This window comes from Toxorhynchites rutilus, chromosome 3, assembly GCF_029784135.1.
Source record: "Toxorhynchites rutilus septentrionalis strain SRP chromosome 3, ASM2978413v1, whole genome shotgun sequence".
Classification (NCBI taxonomy): domain Eukaryota; kingdom Metazoa; phylum Arthropoda; class Insecta; order Diptera; family Culicidae; genus Toxorhynchites; species Toxorhynchites rutilus.
The window spans coordinates 330608898-330632798 of record NC_073746.1 but is presented as its reverse complement, the minus strand read 5'-3'; positions in this window follow the sequence as shown (position 1 = coordinate 330632798).

Below are 23901 nucleotides of genomic sequence, written 5' to 3'. Positions count from 1 at the left end.
AAATAAATCTGGTTAATTTTTTTAGTGGCGCCATCTGTTGTAAAATCCCCGGACTCTCCAGTCCATATAGTATATCGCATTTCAGATAGGAAAAAACCTAGTGTAAGGAAGTTGAAGGTTTGTTGCACGTGAACTGAATGATGACCAAAAATTAAATCGATTTTTACCAATTTCAAAATGCTCCTTAAATTCATTGGATTAGGCCAGTCACCAGGGGAAGGAAAGGAATATTAGTATGATATTCGCCGTCAAAAGGGTCGCCTCTATAGCGTAATTCCCTAGCGATTATCATGAAAGGAACAAATGTTAGTCGGCGAAACGAGATTTCGATAATAATATCCATACTGACCTATTTATTTCTTTGCATAATGAAGGGTGGAACGACCAAAAAGTGCTTAACTTCAACGTAGCATTATTCCCATAATCGATTATTTGAAAAAAATGGAAACCCCTATTTTTGTTGGCACAGGTTTGTAGAATGATGTGCCTACTTTGTTTTCGACGCACGCTCTTCAGTTGTCAAAATGGCCTCCACGCAAGAGGAACGGTGTTTAAAAAGTCTGCACGCGCACCAAGAATTTCCACTTTTGTCGCATAATCATTTAGCGAAAAAGCTCAATTTGCCTCAAACGACGGTGTCTAAAGTGATGAGAGTGTTTGGGGAGAGGTTGACCACAACTCGAAGCCTGGAAGTGGCCCATCACCCAGAGCTTCGCCCGACCGAACAATAGTGGGCCATCGTAAAACGGAACTTACGGAACACAAAAAAAAGTCATCGGGAGCGAGCAGCAATTCAAGGCCAGTCCGCCTGTAGCAGCTGGAAAAGTCGCAAATCGACTGTACAAAATCTGATGCAGCATGTGAAAATGAAGGCCAAATATTTTTTTTAATAATGTAATGTATGAACTTCAAAAAGGAAAAATACTTCACTTTTTGGTCGTTCCACCCTTCAACCTTAGGGTGGCCATCGTCCTTTGTTGTTTTGAACCCTTTGCTTTTTCGGACATGCTGCTATAGAGATCCGCCATTCGCAGGCAAAGTTCTGCATTCTGCCTGTCAGCTAAGCTACATTCAACTATTAAGGCAAATCGTTTTGCACCAGTTGAAATTATTCAGCTAGTTCAGAAACATAAGGCCATCTCTAACGAAATTCTAACTATTTCGAACAAATAAATTTATTTTTGAATTTCAAATTAATCATGTGAAGTCTTGTTTGTATATTCCGGTTTATTTTAGGCCTAAGGGTGTTTATACGATACGTTCCAGCGTCATACTCCTCTCATGATAATCGATCAAAATATGGTTTGTCGTCTCCAAGTGTGAAGATAGTATGATGCAAATCGAAACAAACAAAAAACAATTTATAAACTTTGGCCTAGCCCCCAAGAAAAAAAATGGCAAAATTGACACAATTGTTTACTGTTCTGTTTCGGATTTCACACAAGAAAGGAGTCATCCAGCTGTGTGTTTAAATCCACTTTGGATTTCCGAGCAATTTACATTGAAAAGCACTTACTTCCGCTTTTACTTAGCACGAGAGCCATCGAGCATAACGCACTCCCCTCCCCCCACTCCTTTCGATGTGTGTAAGTGCGGAGGGGATGGGTGTGAGATACACACACCGATCCTTTCCTTTCGCTTTTCGTTTCCACCAATGTCATAGTCAATGAGCGCTGGGACACAAATCATGCTGAGAACCCAAGTTAAGAGCGTGGAGTAATTGCTATTGAAAAAAGTCTAATTTATATTATGTACGACGTGTTACACTTGGCTTTTCGATCAGCAGCAGCACTCACAACAAGCGGAGCAGTTTTGCGTGAAGAGATATTTCCTTCCTTATATTTTATGTGTGGGTGGTTTTTGCGCTTAAGGGAGACACGTCAATCGGTTCGGTTGAAGAAGACGAGGAAGACAACACATGCCATCCAAACCCTACAATTATCGCCTGTCGACATGAATAGAGCTGTTGCATTCATATTTAAAAGAACCGCACATGAAATAACAAAGTATTGTTCATGGTTCTTCCTTTCCGGTCATCTGCGGAGATCAAAAAGCAACGAGGGGAAGGATACGGGATGCTCTTGGTGCAAACCGTCTGAAACAAGTGTGTCCCTGATATTTTGCACAATGGGGTGGAGTGTTGGAGGGAAACGGCACAATCCTAATGCCTCAGCAGGATTCAGATCGCTTTAACAGAAGGGAGAAAGTGGAGTCACTCCGCCTCCTGATGAGTACCCTCGGGGTACGCATATGTCGAATTGAAATGAGATTCAATTTCTATTTCCATTTTCCGTGTTATGGTGCTGTATAATGGGAACGAGACTCGAGAACTCGGAGCCATGCCTCGACAGCAGCAGCACCAATTCAGCGTGGATTGTGGCGATCTGTGGTATCCTATTAAAATTAACAACAATTCAAAATGACAAACGGTAATTATACTTGCATGATCAGCTCCGCTAGAGTGGCGTTTGAAGTTGGTTTTAGGACAGACAAGATGGGCCGTTTGGGCGGTGAACGTTTTACCTTAAGTTGTGATGGATATTTAAAATAGATTTATTTGAACAGTGAAACGATTTTTTAACCAACTATTGAAATAGGGCTAAATTTTTTTTTATTGCTGCTGTAAAAGATTACGAAAAACTATGGCCAGCTACTAGCCTGTAACTAATTTATAGAGAGCAAGCTTATATCTAATCCTCACTAATTGATTAATAATTGGTACATAAATATTCAATTTTTTTTCAAAACTTGAAATGTTCTGCCTTTAGGGGGACCCCGCTCTGGAAATTCGAAAAAAATGATTTCTTGTTTTGGTGCCCTATAAGGATTTTCGAGTGTGAGATCACCTCAAGGGACATAGTATTGCTGTACGATTTTTTAAACGCGTTTTTCGCGATCCTGAGATATCGATACCACCATGCCATTTCAGCTGGTGGTATCGATATCTCAGGATCTACTAGACCGATTTGGCTGGATTTTTTTTATCAGCATGTAAAAAAGAAATATTTAAAGCAGGGTTTCTTAAAGTGGTCTCAAAGTGGTCTAAAGCAGGGTTTTTAAAAAAGTGGTGGTTTTCAAGGGGACAACATGAACGAAAATTGATTTTGGGCGTCGACGAGGTTTGAATATCGACCCCTATTAACGCCAGGTTTACGGGACGCGTCATTTTGACGCATTTCGAATTTTATAAGGAAAATTACAAAAATCGTCTGCATTTTTTTTTATATCTCTTATAATTACTTTTATGCATTGATCGAGGTAAATATATATATATTGATGTTTATTTTACTTTAAAAGCGTTGAATATTGAAATTATCTATGTGGTATACCTATCTCTACGGATATGCGTCAATTTGACGCGATAGTAATGTAGACAAAGTTTTGCGTAAACATGCAAATATCACAACAACAACAAATAGGAATGTACCGACAATACTTCGACCCGTTAACTTCGTTATCCGAGATCGTTATCTTAAATGAAACAAGCAGTGTTGCCATATTTTAGTCTGTACCAGAGGGGTTAAAAATCTTTCTCATCTGTACTTCTTCTTCCAAAAATCTGTACCATCGAAAAATATTCGTTATAGAGAAAAGCTACTTTATTAACATGAACGAAATACTCATTTATTTACTATAAAAACTATATTTACATTTGCAAGTCATTCGTGTGTTTGATGATGCTTATACATAGTTTTTCTGAATCTAGATTGCATACTATCATTTATTGAAAATTTCGATCTGTCGCCACGATGTTTAATCAAATATTTGGATCTCAAAATAGCGATCGTCGCACTTTTCTAAGCCGACTTCGAAGCTTATTTTTGTTCTGATTATATTCAGAAACAAAACGCTAGACAGTTACAAAGAGTGAGGCATAGTGAGTACGTTACAGACATGGCATCGAAGCGCCAAAAGTGCGAAGCGAACCATTAAATCTTTTAGGCATACAATTTAACGAAAATTTTCTGGGATTTATCATTGCCGTCGGATCACAAAATCGAAAATTTTTCTCACTTGCTTGATCAGCTCCACGAAAAAACTGCGACAAATATCCATAAAAATGATCTGTCTTTCACTGTCCATTGTTCTGATAGTTTCTTCTGTTGCCATTCCAACCTAAACCCTAATCTCCAAATTTGATAGCATTGGACATTGAAACAACGTAAGGTTCCTTGCAGATATTAGTGAGAATGATCAAATAAAAACTTTGCTACGTAGCATCGTGAATTTAGGTTTTTCAGTCTGGAACAAACGATTCAACCTGTGGCAAAACATACTCGAAAAAGCAACAGATATTTTGTCATTAATCCTGTGAGGGCAGTCAATATCGTGCAAGCAACTTTATTCAAAAGTAAAAAAATTCACACGCGGGAAAAATCTGTACCAACTTGTACTTTTTGACGAAAATCTGTACCCTGTACCGTACAGAATCTGCACCAAAAATAACGAAAAAATCTGTACCTTTCCAGATAAATCTGTACGTGTGGCAACACTGGAAACAAGTAATAAACAATCGTTGCCGAGGAGCAACAATAGAAATAACGAAACACAGAATATCAATTGAAGTCAGAGTGCGAAGAGGTTTTAAAAGTTTCAGTTGCTTAGTTCGCGTATTGGAAATTGAAATACTATAATATTTTTTGATTCAGTATCACTTATTACGTTATTGTGAACCTCAAGTAGGTATATGAGAAACATCCGTAAACCTAGTGTTAAATAACACAAGTTCCTATTTGAAACTTTCAAGATGCTGCATAAGTGATGTGAACCACTCTTTTATAAGAATGGCTAATATTTTAGTAGAAAATAGTATTGCTGTACATTTTAGAAACTCATCGAGACGATGAGCGTACGCAAGATGAAATGAAAAAAATACAAAAAATAAAAGATGAAAAATTCGGCAAGTAAAAACGTGAAGCGATTCGTGAAAGATAATGTGTTTGAGGGGGCGATCTGGCGTAGTGGTAACATCCATACCTCTCACGCAAAGGTCTTGAGTTCAATTCTCACTCCCGACATTCTTCCAAAAAATGGGAGTAAAAAGTGACGAACCAGCCAGAAAGCGTTGAAAGTCACTATAACAGAGATAAAAAACAAATAATAATGTGTTTGAGCGGTCCTTTAAAACGAAGGAATTCAACATCAAGTTCAAATCGTCATACAGCTTTAAAGCTCACTCAAATTACAATTACGAAAGGTACTGGTCATTCACTGTTTGATTCACAAACAGTATTCAGTAGCAAAAAGTCTGAGCCCTATATCGCATCAGCCTTTACAATATGTTATAAGTGCTATTAACAAGATTCGAAGCAATTCTTTGAACTCTAGATTATTTGCTCAGCAATGAGTAAAACAATGAAATCGGTTACTTCTGCAGGTTGCTGACCACTAAGAGGCTCTTGCGTAGCAAAATTTTCAGCTTTTTTGAATTTGTGTTTCAGCTGCAGGGTGACGATCTTAACTTGATTGAAACAATATCAATAATATCTGTCTTTCTGACAAAACTTTTAAAAAAAAATTTATGCAGAAAACAATATTCACAGTTTCCGTATTTGTCAAAATTATTACAAAAGCTTCAAGATCATGTTATATTATCATATGTTACTTACTTGAAAGTATTAAACAATGATTTTACTAAGATGGTTTAAGATCTTCAATATTTTGAAATTCCTCAATGGATAATAAATCCTTATTATATTACTGCCCTGGAATGAGCCAAGCTGATAATGCAAGGAAAGTTGATTATCATCAGCACAGATGAGGAGCTCAAGCTGGAGTACAACCAAGGTTGTCATAAGTTCTGGTTACAACACAACATTGAAACACAATATCTTGTGTTGTGGGACATTGCTGAAAAATATCTTCTCATTTGTTTCATCATGATACCTTGTGTGTGGTTACAAACTACCCAAAACCGAAAGAACCATTTGAAAATCAACGAACGCGGAGATTTAAGGCCTTAACTAACCAAAACTGAACCGTATTTTGATATTTTGATAGTTGCGGATAGATTGGTTTGCAATTTGAATGTTTTTATAGTTTGTGAGTGATATGTATTAATAATTATTAATTACACGTGATTTTTACTAAATTTCATTTATTTTGTTGAATTTGTTGAGCAAATACTGTCAAGTTTATTCATTGAACTAACATTGAGAATGCAATGTTTCTAAATTGATAATTATTTAGTAAGAAAAGAGACCTAAAAATAAGATTTTCAAAGAAATTTAGCTCTAGGGGGTCAGAGGTATGACTTCATTCTGGAAAAGGGGACTAAATATTATCCAAAATAGTTTGAGAACCACTGATCTAAAGCGTTACATAGCCGTTTTTTGATATATAATTATTTCGATTTTTTATAAGCTTCTAAACAGATAATTCGAATTTTCAAAAACCCCTATGATACGCTTTAGGTATTGTCCTAAAGTTTCAAAATAATTATTGGAATTCGTTCTGCGACACCCTGTTGCTTCATAATCGATACCACTAGCAAGGTACTGATTTTCAGACAGCATCTACGCATCCAGCTGTCCACAGCGTAATAATCATTATTCGTGCACTAAAAATGGGAAATACACCTTCAAATATGCCTTGAACAATAACCAAAATACTTTCATACGTTTCACTTTATTCCTAACATCCGAAAAAAAATCTCGAAAATTCATTTTTTCGACCTTCCGGACAGGGGTCCCCTCTTAATGCATAATGTTTTTGTGAATGAATTTCTCCGAGGTATTACAAAGTGGGATACGTTCAGAATTTCATTCCATTCAATGTGCGTTGGCATGCCTTAATATTATATTCATTGTCAGATAAATACCTGTTTATTGTTATTTTGTACTAACTGACCCGGCAAACTTCGTCCCGCCAAAAATTTGTTTTTTGTTTTCACGTTTTCTTACTATGAGCAAGTTCATGGGTTCAATCGCAGAACTGTTCATTGATTGAACTAATCGACCCCGTTGAATTTACCTTTTACTGCAAAATTCCTAGTATTTCAAACAAAATTCATCATTATAAAATCAAATTATTTTCAGACACAATTCTCGTTCAAGATTTTTCAACCACTTGCAAATAACATGTTTCTTCGTTGCATGGAATAAATGTTTTATCCTTCCTCGAGTTCTGCTCTTATCAACACATTCAGCGATACTTTTTATTGGTATAGATAGAAGAAGATATAGGAGTGCGTTTCATCACATTAAAATCCATTTCCAGTTTCGAACAAAGATCAATTTCGCTAGCGCAAACATCAAATGGACTAACAGCACTTGTCACTATGTAATTGTAGAACATATGGAAATTTAATTTTCCGAATTTTCCCTTTTTCCTTCAGAGTTTCCCGAAATTTTTCAATTGTCATGTTTTTTTTAACACACTGATAGATATTTTTCAGCAGGAATCTCCCTAATCCCTCACTACTGGTGTCAAACCACCATAAAACAAAACATTTATTGCACCCTAAACCTCCACTTGCCAAATTTGGTTCCATTTGCTTGATTAGTTCTCGAGTTATACAGAAATTTGTGTTTCATTTGTATGGCAGCCCCCCTTAGAGAGGAGGGTGGAGGGGGTGTTGAACCACCTTAGAAATGATTTTTGCCCCCTAAAATCTCCACATGCCAAGTATGCTTCATTTGTATGGCAGTCCCACACATCCAAACCGCCTCCATCATAGAGAGGGAATGAAAACCTTCACATGCCAAATTTGGTTTCATTTGCTTGATTAATTCTAGAGTAATGCAGAAATTTGTGTTTAATTTGTATGGCAGCCCCCTCTAGGAGAAGGGGGAGGGGTCTCAAACTATCACGAAAACCTTCCCCGGCCTCAAAAACCCCTACATACCAATTTTCATGTTGATCGGTTCAGTAGTTTCCGAGTCCATAAGAATCAGACAGACAGACAGAAATTCATTTTTATATATGAGGAGCTTAGAATGAAAGGGGTGTAAGTGATTTGATCGATTTCTCTACATCGACTCTCTCTTTTGGTCATAACTTAGCTGCAAATACATTCCCAGCTGTATTTGAAAATGTGGAAGATCTATCGGGTTATATAGCAACTTAAATTGGAACGTTTTTGCAGTTGAGTTATTAACTAAATAAAAAGTTGTTGAGAGAAATCGATCAAGTCACTCACACCCCTTGCATTCTGAGCCCCTCATATATATATAGATAAATTACTTGAAAAAGATACAAAATTCTAAGCCTGCATTTATACTATATAGAGACACGAGGGGTGTTTCGCTTGTTTCGATTGTACATTTCTACGAATTTGCTTAGAACAACACAGGTGAGACTGTGAGTTTATTTGCGATGTCAATTTGCTCCACTGCTATCAGGTAAGTATTCCAGTTTATATAATGTGCACAAATCGTATTTTTAATGCATTGTGTATAATTCAACAATATCGTGGATATTGTCCTAATTTTGATTGGCTTTATTGCTATTGCGAATGTTTAGATGTAAATAGCGCTTCCAAATTGCTATGTTGTTAAATAAATTTTTTGAAAACGATTTTTTATAATTTTCAAAATATTCTGATGTATGACCCATAGTGACTTGTAACAGATCAAATCATGACGCGATGTAAAAGCCTAGTCCCCTCTGTAGCTCCTTCCTCACGGTCAGTGCCGAAATCGTGAATAAAATTCACAACGCTTTTTTCATCGAATTTCATATAAGCTGGATTGTCCTCGTAGAAAATACTGGTCGAACTCGACTTACAGGAGGTACATATTCAACCAGATGCTAAATGTCGTTGTACTTCGGAATGCTGCGCTCATTTGGATGTAAAAGTTCCATTTTGGTTTAACAAAAAAAAAAGGTGAAGAGCCTCCTAATATCTTCTTGAAGTCTAACGCAAAGAAGGGATATTCTCGGGGGGGTCGTTTCCGATGAGGCTTTTTCGTAAGCTTGCTTGAAATTTGATAAATGTTGCTCAAACGACAGTTTATTAAAAGGTACACCGGGGAAAATTGAAACGATTTTTTCAAAGTTCAGCTTGGAAGTTATGTTAAAAAATCACTAAATCTCTAAACTGAAATCTGTTTGCAGCAAATATAAAGAATAACAGATGACTTTCGATAAAAAAAAATAGGGATTCACACTGGATGTTTCGATAAATATCACTGGATGTTTCGATATATATATATTTGTAACTGTTTAGTTTTCATATGCATTTTTTCACCTTGTCCGTAGAGCGGGGTAAGTTGAAACGCGGAACTATCATAAGTTTAATGTACGGTTTTGCTTCTCGAACTATCTACAACTGATTTATGAAACACTAAGTGTGTGGATGGTGAATATAATCTTCCCTTTACATCTAATATATTCCGCTCGAAATGCGCAGCCCACCCTTTTATACATACCGTGCCAACGCGACGCAGCCCTATCATTCATATTTCACCCGCTTTGAGGTTTGCCTCAGCCCTGCATAATCCAACCCAATCACGCAGCACAAGTGATCTGCCTAGTGATGTCTAAATTTTTCATTTATTCGATTATCGATTAATCGTTGGGGAATTTTTCAATATTCGATTCATTCGAATAATTGTTTTTCAATATTCGATTAATCGAGCGAATATTTATTTTTGTAATATTCACGTATCACGTTGTCATTCTGGTCGCGTGGTCTATCGGGTTGCCGATGTTAGAAGGATGGATAAAAAAATGTTCGATTAAAAAACAGGAAGTGGGTTATATCTATGGTATAACCGCAAGGGTGACGTAGGACTATCGTTGATTTAGAGATCATTTGTTTGAAGTTGAATCTAAATCCATTCTGAATGAATGAATAAATGAATATTTGGGAGACTTCGAAAACGAGAGCGTTACGTTGGAGGCACAAGGTTTTATGCATCCAATATAGGATACGAAAAACCTTGTTCTGAAGAATAATCTTCAGAAGCTAACCTGCTAACTGTACTTGATTGACAAATCACAAACCCAAATGTATTATATGGATATTTTATGGATAGAAAACATTCAATTAAACTCTTTCACATGAATATATTTTGAAAATTCCCAGAGGAACTGGCAGATTATTTTCAGTAACGATTAGTTATTTCCACATTTTCCTCGATACTGGAAGCCCACCAGTGGTTAATACCAACTCGATAACCACCTGTTAATAGCACTTGATTGAAACATATTTGGTCACAATGTTACATGGATAGAAAACATTCAATTAAACTCTTTCACATGAATATATTTTGAAAATTCCCAAAGGAACTGGCAGATTATTTTCAGTAACGATTAGATATTTCCACATTTTCCTCGATACTGGAAGCCCACCAGTGGTTAATGCCAACTCGATAACCACCTGTTAATAGCACTTGATTGAAACATATTTGGTCACAGTGTTACATGGATAGAAAACTTTCAATTAAACTCTTTCACATGAATATATTTTGAAAATTCCCACATGAATATATTTTGAAAATTCCCAAAGGAACTGGCAGATTATTTTCCAGCAATGTTTAGATCTTTCCGGAACTTTCTCGATGCTGAATGGCATCCCAACGGAAAGAGTTCTGCGCGTGTATGCGTCGATCCTTCGCCGTCCACCTCCTCCAGCACGTTAGGCAACGATGTTGTCTTGTCGATGTCCTCACGAAAAATGAATGTGTCTCACCACCAGAATATCGCTTAAGTATGCTTTTTGTGTGTGATTGAATCGAGAGAAGGTGTGGTTTACGATGGCAATTTGGAAGGCAAACTAGAGGGGAATGAACTCTCTGAGCTCGGAACTTTCGGCGACTGAGCAATAATCGATTGCGGGCGCATACAATATTGGATACGGAAATATCCTACTGATGGGGAAGAATAATCTTCTGAAGCTATCCTGTTAATTGCGATTGATTGAAAAACCACAAAACCAAATGTATTTGATCACAGTGTTACATGGAAAGAAAACATTCAAATAAACTCTTTAACATGAATATATTTTGAAAATTCCCAAAGGAACTGGCAGATTATTTTCAGTAACGATTAGATATTTCCACATCACAGTGTAACATGGATAGAAAACATTCAATTAAACTCTTTAACATGAATATATTTTGAAAATTCCCAAAGGAACTGGCAGATTATTTTCAGTAACGATGAGATATTTCCACATTTTCCTCGATACTGGAAGCCCACCAGTGGTTAATGCCAACTCGATAACCACCTGTTAATAGCACTTGATTGACACATATTTGGTCACAGTGTTACATGGATAGAAAACATTCAATTAAACTCTTTCACATGAATATATTTTGAAAATTCCCAAAGGAACTGGCAGATTATTTTCAGTAACGATTAGATATTTCCACATCACAGTGTAACATGGATAGAAAACATTCAATTAAACTCTTTCACATTAATATATTTTGAAAATTCCCAAAGGAACTGGCAGATTATTTTCAGTAACGATTAGATATTTCCACATTTTCCTCGATACTGGAAGCCGACCAGTGGTTAATGCCAACTCGATAACCACCTGTTAATAGCACTTGATTGAAACATATTTGGTCACAGTGTAACATGGATAGAAAACATTCAATTAAACTCTTTCACATGAATATATTTTGAAAAATTTGGCAATTTGGAAGGCAAACTAGAGGGGAATGAACTCTCTGAGCTCGGAACTTTCGGCGACTGAGCAATAATCGATTGCGGGCGCATACAATATTGGATACGGAAATATCCTACTGATGGGGAAGAATAATCTTCTGAAGCTATCCTGTTAATTGCGATTGATTGAAAAACCACAAAACCAAATGTATTTGGTCACAGTGTTACATGGATAGAGAACATTCAATTAAACTCTTTCACATGAATATATTTTGAAAATTCCCAAAGGAACTGGCAGATTATTTTCAGTAACGATTAGATATTTCCACATTTTCCTCGATACTGGAAGCCCACCAGTGGTTAATGCCAACTCGATAACCACCTGTTAATAGCACTTGATTGAAACATATTTGGTCACAGTGTTACATGGATAGAAAACATTCAATTAAACTCTTTTACATGAATATATTTTGAAAATTCCCAAAGGAACTGGCAGATTATTTTCAGTAACGATTAGATATTTTCACATTTTCCTCGATACTGGAAGCCCACCAGTGGTTAATGCCAACTCGATAACCACCTGTTAATAGCCGCGCGTGTATGTGTGTGTAGCGATGTTTTCCCAGGGAACCGTTTGTGGCATCACTCTCCTCCTGATAGATTCCCTTCTGGCCTAGGGTGCACAAAAAGGCTCTTGGTGACACCGTTCATCCGCGCTTTCATGATAAATAAAGAGCTTCACCGCAACAGCGACAACATGCTCCAATCGCTGTTCAATTAGAACTGAGTGGATTTCCGAGCGCCGCTCGCTTATATACCGATTGGTGATTTCAATAGCATGTTTTGAAAGCAATTTTAAGACTATTGAAACAAGTTTTTGGATCAAAAAGTAACAAGTATATAACGCGTAGACATTTTATCTTTCGAATGAAGTGTTTATCATACCATTTCGTTCAGTTGTTTAGGAGCAATTAACGCTCAAAATCTCGGTCTCCGGCGTAACGCTTTCGTTTTCGAAACTTTGATTTTACACCCCGGTATAGAAATGAAAGACGTAGTCCTACGTCAAAAATATATAGCCCTAAAAATGTGTCAACCTTGAGAAAAAATCCTTTTTTTTTATTAATCGCGATTACAGTGCCAATTATTCGATGTATTCATATTTTGATTTTGAATTATTCGATACAAAATTACTCGATTATAATTTCAGATATTCGATTATTTGAATTAATCGAACGATTAACCGACGTCTCTAGCTCTGCCTCTTTCGTATTTGGACTGCGGACAAGGTAAGTTGTGTTCGCTGCGACCGTCTAAAACATCTCCAAGATGGCTGGAGTCAGAGTGGCCCTAACTGCACACTAAGTTGAAAGAATTACATCTAAACATTTGGAAAAAGGGTTTTGGTACACGTGGGATGTTGGGGAGTACTCTGATACACACAAAACTAGGAACACATACTAGGAACTAATATACGAAACGATAACATCAAGAATACTATTTTAGATGCTTTCATTTTAGACGCGGCCACTAATGAGGTTTATGGGATCCTTCAAATATTACGCAACGCACTCAAAAAGGAAGGAGGGGATGGCTTGTGGAAACTTGTTTAGAAATAAATCCAACTAAATCTAAACTTTTTATTCAAATGACCAATTGTTACATGTTATGTAGAGAAGAGGTAGTCTAAAATAGAAAAAAAAATTCGTTACGTAATATTTGAACGACCCCTAGTGACAAAATAAACATTTTAAGTTGTATCATGTCTGTGTATTCATAAATTATGTAGAACATACTGAAGAACGAAATATAAATGATTATTTTTTTAATTTTTTATCATTCATTCATACAGCAATCACCGACAAATAACGTCCGGCATCTGCAGCAATGTTTAAAAAATAATTGGGTTGAAAAAACATGGTAAGAGTTCAAATGCTCACAGCTATACGGAAAAAGATTTTTCAGTTTAGTTTTCAAAACCACTACACTTGATTATCCCTATTTGATTACCTGATTCTGGTGATATTTTTTTAAAAATCAGTGTTTTCGGACCGATTGGATCAGCGCGCAAAAATGTTTGTTTTGATTTCACGGAACAAGGAAAAGTAAACAACGGCGCGAATTGCGTTAAAGTATTCCAATATTCTGGTAATGACTGTCATAAAGTGGGTTGAAAGATAATGTTTACTATATATATATTTTTATCACGTCAATCCATCATTCCTAGTAAAAGTCGAAGATTATTCACGAACAGAATTATCAGCGCTAAACACGGATAATTGTGCACTCGTAAAAGTTCAACAACAAAAATCCTTAAATGAAATTCCCATGTGATTTGACAATTTATTGAAAGGTCACATTAGCTCTCCAGTGCATGCCACTGGTTTCAACCAACATGCTCAAGCTCGTGGAGATCGTTCCCTCGAATCACCATGAACGGGTTGTGTTGAAGCCCGGACAAGATGCATATTTCATGGGAGGGATACATTAGCCAATTTACCGAAAACCGTTTTACGGACAGTTACTGAAATGTTTTCCAGGATCGCAACGAAAACAGCAGAAAAAAGTAAACGATCTTAATTAAAAAAACATTATTCCTTTTATCTGCAAGAGCATAAAAAGCTTAATGTACGAGCAGCCACCCGCCTACCTCCCCAATCTCCACCGCGTTTCCATTCCGCGCCTGGCAGTGCCAATACAGCATCCTACATCATCGCTTCGGGTTTGTTGTTTGATACAGCTTTGGCTCTATACGTGCGTTCCTCATTGACTTTCCTTCATCCGTTTTTGCCAGCCAACAAGCGCATATTGGTTGATGCTTTCCTCCACCCACACACTTCCCTTCGTGAAGAAAATTCTTCGCCCATTTTCCCCACCCACCACACTCTCCGGCTCATCTCGTGTGTCTGCCTATATCTGATAGCATCCTCCCCACATCTCACACTGATGCTGATGCTGATGCCGTCGCTGGTGCGCGCTATAGCTTATATTTTTCATAAAAGCATTTAAATGTATTTCCAATAAATATGAAGGCAAAAACGTTTTTCTCATTTCGGATAAACACTAATAAAAGCTGATACATCCCAAACATGAAAAACAAGCAGCCTTTTTCCGCTTTCTCTCTTGCTTCGTCCAGCAGAGCACAGAGCACCGCGTATCAGATGGTGCTGCTGCCTTTCCACTTCGGGACGCTATCCATGGTTGCACTGTGGGGCCACACGGTACGGACGGTTCCGACTGATGGCGATGACGTTGTTCTTGCTGAATGTATCCCGCCACAGCTCCAGCGAACGGTTAAACGATGCTTTATTGAACGCTGAAACAGTTGGGGGCTCCGTTTGGAGGGCTTGGAGGACCAGAAAATATTGGAAAGGATCCTTCCACAACAGAAAATACGATTCCGGGATCACATAGAGCCGGTGAATGGGCACAGTTAAAAAGATTCTTTCTTTTGAACAGAAAATGATTGTTCCTTTTTAAATAAGATTTAAATAAGATTCCTAGAAAAAAAAATCCTTTATGGAAGCTAGACAAAAATATCTGGTCAGGCAAAATTTTGTCAATGTTCCAATAGTTATAAGTTCTAATAATAGACTTTGTTCGATGAGAATTCTTGTTATATAAACATATTTTTGACATTTTGTTGGCTAAACGAACACCGGAGATTTTCCAGAATTCCGGGCGTAAGTTAAAAGATGCATTTTGGTTTTTTAATATGAGTTTTCATTGAAATTCTTATGGTTCTCAAATCTAAAATCAATTTCGAGTTAAATACTTACCGAAGAGTTAAGATCTGAGATACAGTGAAGGAAATTCGTTAAATCGTGAGCTTATTTTTGTTCGAAGTCCTCAAACAAGCGATCATAAATCTGTCTTCGCAACTATATTTGATTGGTCGTTGCGTGTATAATTGAGACCTACATTCATTAAATTTGAAAACTGCGTATACCTTTAATAGGGGGCAAAACTTCATTTCGTGTAGGGAAATTCGTTAACACGCACATAATTGAATATAAGCGAATGGCGCACCTATGACACCAAAAACCTTGGCAATCTGTCATTTCAGTTTTGTTGTTATGTTAGTTCGCAAAACATCTTTTGGTGCTGGCAATTTGTTGATCTGAGGTGAAAAACGCCGATAAAAAGATTTTTGAGTTAAGCTGACCAAAGGGTGGTACGTGAACTGGATAAAACTGGTATGAGTAAACGGGATATGGGAAGAAGAGTAAACAGATCCGAAACATAGATTCGAAAAGTGCAGAAGAAAGGTGAAAAATCTAACGTTGAGAAGAAAATTAAGGAGAATATCAAATAAGCAATTGTAACAGGAATCGAATTCTGGAGCCGGAACCGGGAAGTTCAATGCATCGAAAATTAAGAAGGAACTTGGACTCTCGCTTACCAATAAGCGCATTGCACAGATATTGCGGGGATCTGGTTACTGCAAGTACACTAAAAAGACCAAGAAACCTTACTCCAGCACATATTCAATCTCGATTGAATTTCGGCAAAAAGCTTATGGCATGGGAAATGAATGGGGTAACGTTGTATCTTCTGATGGAAAGAAGTTCAATCTAGATGACCCTGATTGTTTTGCATACTACTGGCATGATTTGAGGAAGGAACCCGAGAGGAACACTATTGATTTGGGGTGAATTTTCACGTCATGGTAAAACCCCTCTTGCTACAATTTCAACCAGGATGAACTCATAAAAGTACGTGGACTTACTGGATACGTACCATTTGCCGAGGCCTATGCCTGAAGACTTCAATTTTAAGCAAGACAATGCAGCCATCGATGTCAGTAAGAGAAGTATGCAGTTTTCGGAGCGAGACATCAATGTCTTGATCTGGCCAGCACGTAATCCAGTTCTCAATCCAAATGAGAATCATTGAGGTATTCTTGCACGACGTGTGTACAGCGGTGGAAGGCAGTACGAAACAGTTCGGGAACTAGGAGCTGCTGTGAAAAAATCCTGGAGGTCCATCATTGCTGCAATTCTTGAGAATCTTGTTAATTCCATGCCGAACAGAATTTTCAATACTATTTGCTAGAACTGAAAGCAAACTTAATATTGACTCATGTTTTTCCATAAACTGTTAACTAAATCATTGTTTTCATTAATAAAAACAAAAGTGCATTTAAACGAATTTGCTCTCTCAAAACCTATTTTTATTTCTTACTAGCTGACTCGGTAAACGTTGTTCTGCCATATAAATTATTTCTAGTTTTTCTAGTGATCGATGAAAGAGAACGTATGAAACAATGCGAACGAATAATTCTATGATGTTCTTCGAGTTAATATATTTCATTAACATAACTGAAATATTTGATCATTCCAAAGAAAAATGTAAAGACGAAAAAGTAATATACTTTTATCGTAGTAGTAGAAAATGAAATAAATAATATCAATATTCATTTCGATCAATTGCTGTCTCGTTAGTGGAAAATACGCAGTTGCCAAATTCAAGATAGACGACTACATTTATAAATGCTGGGTCCGCTCATAAATTGGGAAACTAACAATACTCCAGACAACTTCAATGAAGATTGGTTAAAATGGTTATAATTTTGGAGTTAAATGTATGAATCAAATCAAATATATGGTAATCGGTACCCTAGCGTAAAGTGACCAGATGGTCAGAGGTCTAACGCGGGACACACAAAAAACAAAACGTTATGTATATACGTTATGTGAACATAAACCATAGTTAAGCGAGTCTAAACTGGTCAGTATTATTTCTTCCTGAGTATCGGCACTCAGTTGTGATTTTTCGGTGGTTTAGATTTTGTTTACGCCAGAAAATCACTCGCTCAATCAGAGGATTGAAGCCTGGCAAGTACGATTCAAATCCTACAATTTCCTTCAAATTACCATTCCATTCGGAACATTCTCGAACATTCCAATTCATTTTTCATCGATTTCAGTGTTAACGTATGCATTAAAAAAAATGGACTAACTTCGGATGACGATGAAAGATAATTTATAGGAACAAAATTTCTTTAAATCTTACGCTTATTAAGTCTACAACAAAAATAATTCAAGGCTATTGATTCGCAGCAGCAGCACTGTCAAGCAAATTTATGATTTTTCCATACTGCAATCTCCACCCACAGCGAAGGAGTTGGACATCCTGAGGCACTTCATGTCCGCCAGATATAGCCGAGCTGGTATTTACAATATCATCTCCGACCAAACGGTGGAGAAGAATCTGGCCAAAGTGGACATTTTTATGCGGAAGCGTCAGACGAGACCGGCCGTAGCTGTGCAGCAGGCAATCCCTCAGAAGGAGTAGCTTGAGGTGCTGGTGAAAAACTTCTTTCCGGCGAAAGAAGTGAAAAACTTCTTTCCATACTTATAAAGAAAGACTAGACGTACTTGATGCTAGAATTCAACGAATGGCAGGGGACCGGGTACTTTACGTTCCCCAGGTAAGCGATGACGTCGAATATATCATTCACATCAAGTTCTCGAAGAATGTCCTTCTCTGACAGACGTGAAGGGAATGTCCAAGCCGCTCTTCTTTCGAGTCATATGATGAACGGGGAGATATATAGTACGAAGTGCTTGCCGGAGTTGGGAAGGTGCCGAACCTGGGATCAGCCCATTATGCCAATAGATCACTGGAGGATGGATCGGCTGGAGATACACATTATCGTGAAGACCACCAACCTTCCCAACATTCCACAGCTGCGCCCGATAGAAAGCTTTTGGGCGAATGGCCAAAATAGAGAGACAGACGACTACCAAAGCCACGAAAAGGTAAAATAACACGCCGATATACATCTTTTCATCGACCATGGTTCAGGTTCCGACCAACTTCGGTAAGACCGCCCGGCGCTTCATTTACGATACTTCATCGAACAACTCTGTCTCTTCCTGTCGAGTATACACAAGTTCTTCCGGCTTATTTAAAACGTTAAACCCTGACCGAGCTAGGGGACCAAAGATGAACTTTTCGCCTGACTCACGTTGGTCCCTGCGGATCAATAGGGGACGTTTATAAAAATCATTTTCCAATTTTATTGCTGTCGCTTCCAGTTAACAATCTCTAAACAAAAAGCCCAATGTCGGTGCAATGAAACCAGTTCAACTTATTAATTTTTGGTTGCATTAGAAGCGCTCTTGAACAGTCTGCTGAATAAAAGTTTTTTTTTGAGGTACATTCATTTAAGAAAATCAACATGATCAAATTGTGATATTGAAATATATTGATATCGCGGGACACTTTCGTTTCTTTTGCCAAATGCGGGACGTTTCGCGGGACGGGATCTTACGCGGGACATTTTGTTGAAATGCGGGACTGTCCCGCGTAACGCGGGACGTCTGGTCAGTTTACCCTAGCGGCATCTTATATAATTTACGACCTGTTCTCATGCCTACCAAGTTTTTTGTGTATAATTTCATCAAAATCGGTGGAGCCGTTTCTCAAATTTACGTCAAAAGTGGTAGTTTTGTTTCTTTTCGCAAAATTTTATACACGTATTTTTTTATTTTTTCGTCATAGTACCATTTCAATTTTAGGGCGGTCCTAAAAATCCATTTTTTTCACTTTTTTCAAAAATGACTTTTTTTAAAATTTATAACTTTCTAAATACTGGACCGATTAAGATAATCGACATATCGAATTGAACCCAATGAGCTATTTTCGATTGAAAAAATATTACGCTTGTGAAAAAATAGGATCCTATTGGCATAAATCTAGTCGCATAGGAATATTGCATGAAGACTGAAAACAGTATAACTTTGAAAAATCATAATTCAAAAATTTCATCTCTGATTTTCGGATATGTTATATAAAAAATCCTCAATTTTATAAAGAAATAATATAAAGAAATATAGCGCTTTCTATCTCTAACCATGCAAACTATAAAAAACAAATACAATCAATAATTACAAAAACGAAACCGAAACGAAACAACTTATTTGCGAATATACCATTTTTTCAAAGAAGACTAACTTATTGGGTTCAATTTGATATATCCATCATCTGAATCATGGATCAAAAGTGAAAGTTATTTCTGGAAAAAAAGGGGAAAAAGTTGATTTTTTTAACCATCGGTAAACTTGGAAAAATCATAACTTAAGAACGACAAAAATCACATTTCTGAATTTCGTATATGTTATTTAAAAACTTCAGCTCAGGGAAAAATATTAAAATATATATAGCGCCCTCTAGTCCAAAGCTAGTAAACAACAAACAAATGAGGTACACAAAATAAAAAAGGGTGTAAGTGATATCATCGATTTCCCGTCATAACTTAGCTGCAAACACATTCCCAGCTGTATTTGACAATGTGGAAGATAGGTCAGAAACTCATCTATCGGATTCTATAGCAAACAAATAAACAAAGAGAATGTAAACAAAGTCAAAGAAAAAGTTGTCCAAAAGGACACAATTTTTTAGCACTTTTATTTATAGTGCTTTTGACTTTGTTTACATTCGCGGTGTAAATAAACAAAGTGCGTGTGAGTGTGCGTATGCAGGTGCGTGTGTGTGCGTGCGTGTGTAGAGAATAGAGGGTAGAGAGTAGAGAGTAGAGAGTAGAGAGTAGAGAGTAGAGAGTAGAGAGTAGAGAGTAGAGAGAAGAGAGTAGAGAGAAGAGAGAAGAGAGTAGAGAGTAGAGAGTAAAGAGTAAAGAGTAGAGAGTAGAGAGTAGAGAGTAGAGAGTAGAGAGTAGAGAGTAGAGAGTAGAGAGTAGAGAGTAGAGAGTAGAGAGTAGAGAGTAGAGAGTAGAGAGTAGAGAGTAGAGAGTAGAGAGTAGAGAGTAGAGAGTAGAGAGTAGAGAGTAGAGAGTAGAGAGTAGAGAGTAGAGAGTAGAGAGTAGAGAGTAGAGAGTAGAGAGTAGAGAGTAGAGAGTAGAGAGTAGAGAGTAGAGAGTAGAGAGTAGAGAGTAGAGAGTAGAGAGTAGAGAGTAGAGAGTAAAGAGTAGAGAGTAGAGAGTAGAGAGTAGAGAGTAGAGAGTAGAGAGAAGAGAGTAGAGAATAGAGAGGAGAGAGTAGAGAGTAGAGAGTAGAGAGTAGAGAGTAGAGAGTAGAGAGTAGAGAGTAGAGAGTAGAGAGAAGAGAGTAGAGAGTAGAGAGTAGAGAGTAGAGAGTAGAGAGTAGAGAGTAGAGAGTAGAGAGTAGAGAGTAGAGAGTAGAGAGTAAAGAGTAGAGAGTAGAGAGTAAAGAGTAGAGAGTAGAGAGTAGAGAGTAGAGAGTAGAGAGTAGAGAGTAGAGAGTAGAGAGTAGAGAGTAGAGAGTAGAGAGAAGAGAGTAGAGAGTAGAGAGTAGAGAGTAGAGAGTAGAGAGTAGAGAGTAGAGAGTAGAGAGTAGAGAGTAGAGAGTAGAGAGTAGAGAGTAAAGAGTAGAGAGTAGAGAGTAAAGAGTAGAGAGTAGAGAGTAGAGAGTAGAGAGTAGAGAGTAGAGAGTAGAGAGTAGAGAGTAGAGAGTAGAGAGTAGAGAGTAGAGAGTAGAGAGTAGAGAGTAGAGAGTAGAGAGTAGAGAGTAGAGAGTAGAGAGTAGAGAGTAGAGAGTAGAGAGTAGAGAGTAGAGAGTAGAGAGAAGAGAGAAGAGAGTAGAGAGTAGAGAGTAAAGAGTAGAGAGTAGAGAGTAGAGAGTAGAGAGTAGAGAGTAGAGAGTAGAGAGTAGAGAGTAGAGAGTAGAGAGTAGAGAGTAGAGAGTAGAGAGTAGAGAGTAGAGAGTAGAGAGTAGAGAGTAGAGAGTAGAGAGTAGAAAGTAGAGAGTAGAGAGTAGAGAGTAGAGAGTAGAGAGTAGAGAGTAGAGAGTAGAGAGTAGAGAGTAGAGAGTAGAGAGTAGAGAGTAAAGAGTAGAGAGTAGAGAGTAGAGAGTAGAGAGTAGAGAGTAGAGAGAAGAGAGTAGAGAATAGAGAGGAGAGAGTAGAGAGTAGAGAGTAGAGAGTAGAGAGTAGAGAGTAGAGAGTAGAGAGTAGAGAGAAGAGAGTAGAGAGTAGAGAGTAGAGAGTAGAGAGTAGAGAGTAGAGAGTAGAGAGTAGAGAGTAGAGAGTAGAGAGTAGAGAGTAGAGAGTAAAGAGTAGAGAGTAGAGAGTAGAGAGTAGAGAGTAGAGAGTAGAGAGTAGAGAGTAGAGAGTAGAGAGTAGAGAGTAGAGAGTAGAGAGTAGAGAGTAGAGAGTAGAGAGTAGAGAGTAGAGAGTAGAGAGTAGAGAGTGGAGAGTAGAGAGTAGAGAGTAGAGAGTAGAGAGTAGAGAGTAGAGAGTAGAGAGTAGAGAATAGAGAGTAGAGGGTAGAGAGCAGAGAGCAAAGAGTAGAGAGTAGAGAGTAGAGAGTTAATTTGATACCGTTCTGAATCATGTTTCGGACGCTTGAAGCATATAATGTAGAAAACAGATCTAAACTTTATGCACAGGTATTAGTTGGTTGATATTTTTAATAAAAATTTTAATAAAATTCAATATGCTTTTAAACTTTCTACTTTGGTACCGTCATCTGGGGGCAAATTGATCACCGGGGTGAAATTGATCGAACGTATTACTGAAAACAAATATAAATATAAATTATTAAATTGCATGCAAATTTATATTTTTCTGAATATCATTTTCGTTTCCATTTTTAACTATGGTAAAGAAACATATTTTCAACACTTCAAAGCAATAGTGATAGACGCTAAACATATTAATTCACTTCTAGCCGATACTTGATGAGTTAAATAAGTAATCAAATACTTGTAATTACTATTCAAACAAGTGAAAAAAAAACTATTTTGCAAAAAATCACCACGAATGACCAGAACCGAATCCCATCATGCGACATATCTTGGTCTTGGTTTGTCAAAACTAGCTCATTGGTGAGCATTTCAAGGGTTTTTGGCCACACTAGGATAACCCGAATGATCTCCGGATGATCCGCTGACCAGTGTTTAAAACGAATTATAGAAAGGCATGACCACACCTTTTTTTGAATTCAATCAAGTTTTTGTAAGTTTGTAAATAATTGATTTTCTATAATTTTTATGTATATGACACTAGAAAATTCTGAAAATCATAGATTAATCAATTCACCCGCGAAGCTACATTTTGAAATTTTCCGCTAAAAATTTTCCAGATTAACGCTTAAGGTTTTTTTTTTTTGAACAAAACTTTTCATAACGTTTTGTGGCCTTAGCATCAGTCCTGATTTTAAAAATAATTTGGTATAAATCTAACATAAACAATCGGTAATATTCACATTTTTTTAAAAAAAGAGATCAATTTGCCCCCGGTTTACGGTACCTATTTGATTGAAAACATAAAAAAAATCGAATAAAATGCTTTTCAAATGAAGCGAATAAGCTTCGGACACTATTTATAAAAATAAACAAATTTAGGACAGATTGAATTCAAATTTCGAACACTCTGTTTGCATAATGGTTTCTTGTGGTTTTAAGTACAATTTAGATTTCTGTACAATTACTAATACTATAAAATGATCAAACATCCGAAAATAACAACGACTTGGCCTGTCTAAAAGTGTGCTGCAACCTTCCATGGACACACAAATGTCTTAAGAATTGTCTACAACCATTGATGGCTGGTCAAATTGGAATAGAACTTTAACCAATTGTTTTTTTAATTGGCTTGAAATAATTATCAACATCCTCTTTTGTGATATTTTCTATTATCCCCGAAATGTTTGTCGTTTCCTGATGTTTCTTTATGTTGTAGCTTCATAGTTTAAAATACCGTAAGGGTTACACTGCCTTAATGAAAATTTTATATTTGAATACAAACTATTTGTTGTTCAAAGTACTAACATAATTCAAGATTATTTACAAAGCTTGAATCTTGATTCTTAATTTTTGTTACATAGTTACATCTATTTTGTCATTATCCTTTAGTACCAATGTGTCTCTCTTAATTCTTTGAAAATGTCAAGCGTTATCTAAACGCCCTAACTGCTAAGTTTTGATTGGCCCGATTTACGGTTTCCCCAACACAGACTTCAAAATTGATGTACGTGTGGAAATCCGCTTTGTCAAAACATGCAAATCGGGGGTATTTTTGTTTTCACCGAGCTGCGTTTCCCTAACACGGACTTCAAAATTAATGTGTCTGGGGGAATTCGCTTTGCAAATACATGCAAGTCGGGGGGGTACTTTTTGGTTTTGAGTACTTTCGTACTCGTTGTGCAGACCGGATTATGTTTCCCTAAAATGTACTTTTAAACTGAGAACCCTGGGAAAATCGTTATTTCAGATACTAAAGGTGAATGAACTTTCGCGGTTCGAGAACTACGTAAAAGTGAGATGTGCAATAATTTCAGCCGAAAATGTAAAATACAATGATCGTTTGACAATTCTTCCGTTCACATATTTTACAAACTTTTTATTCACGAAGCAAATA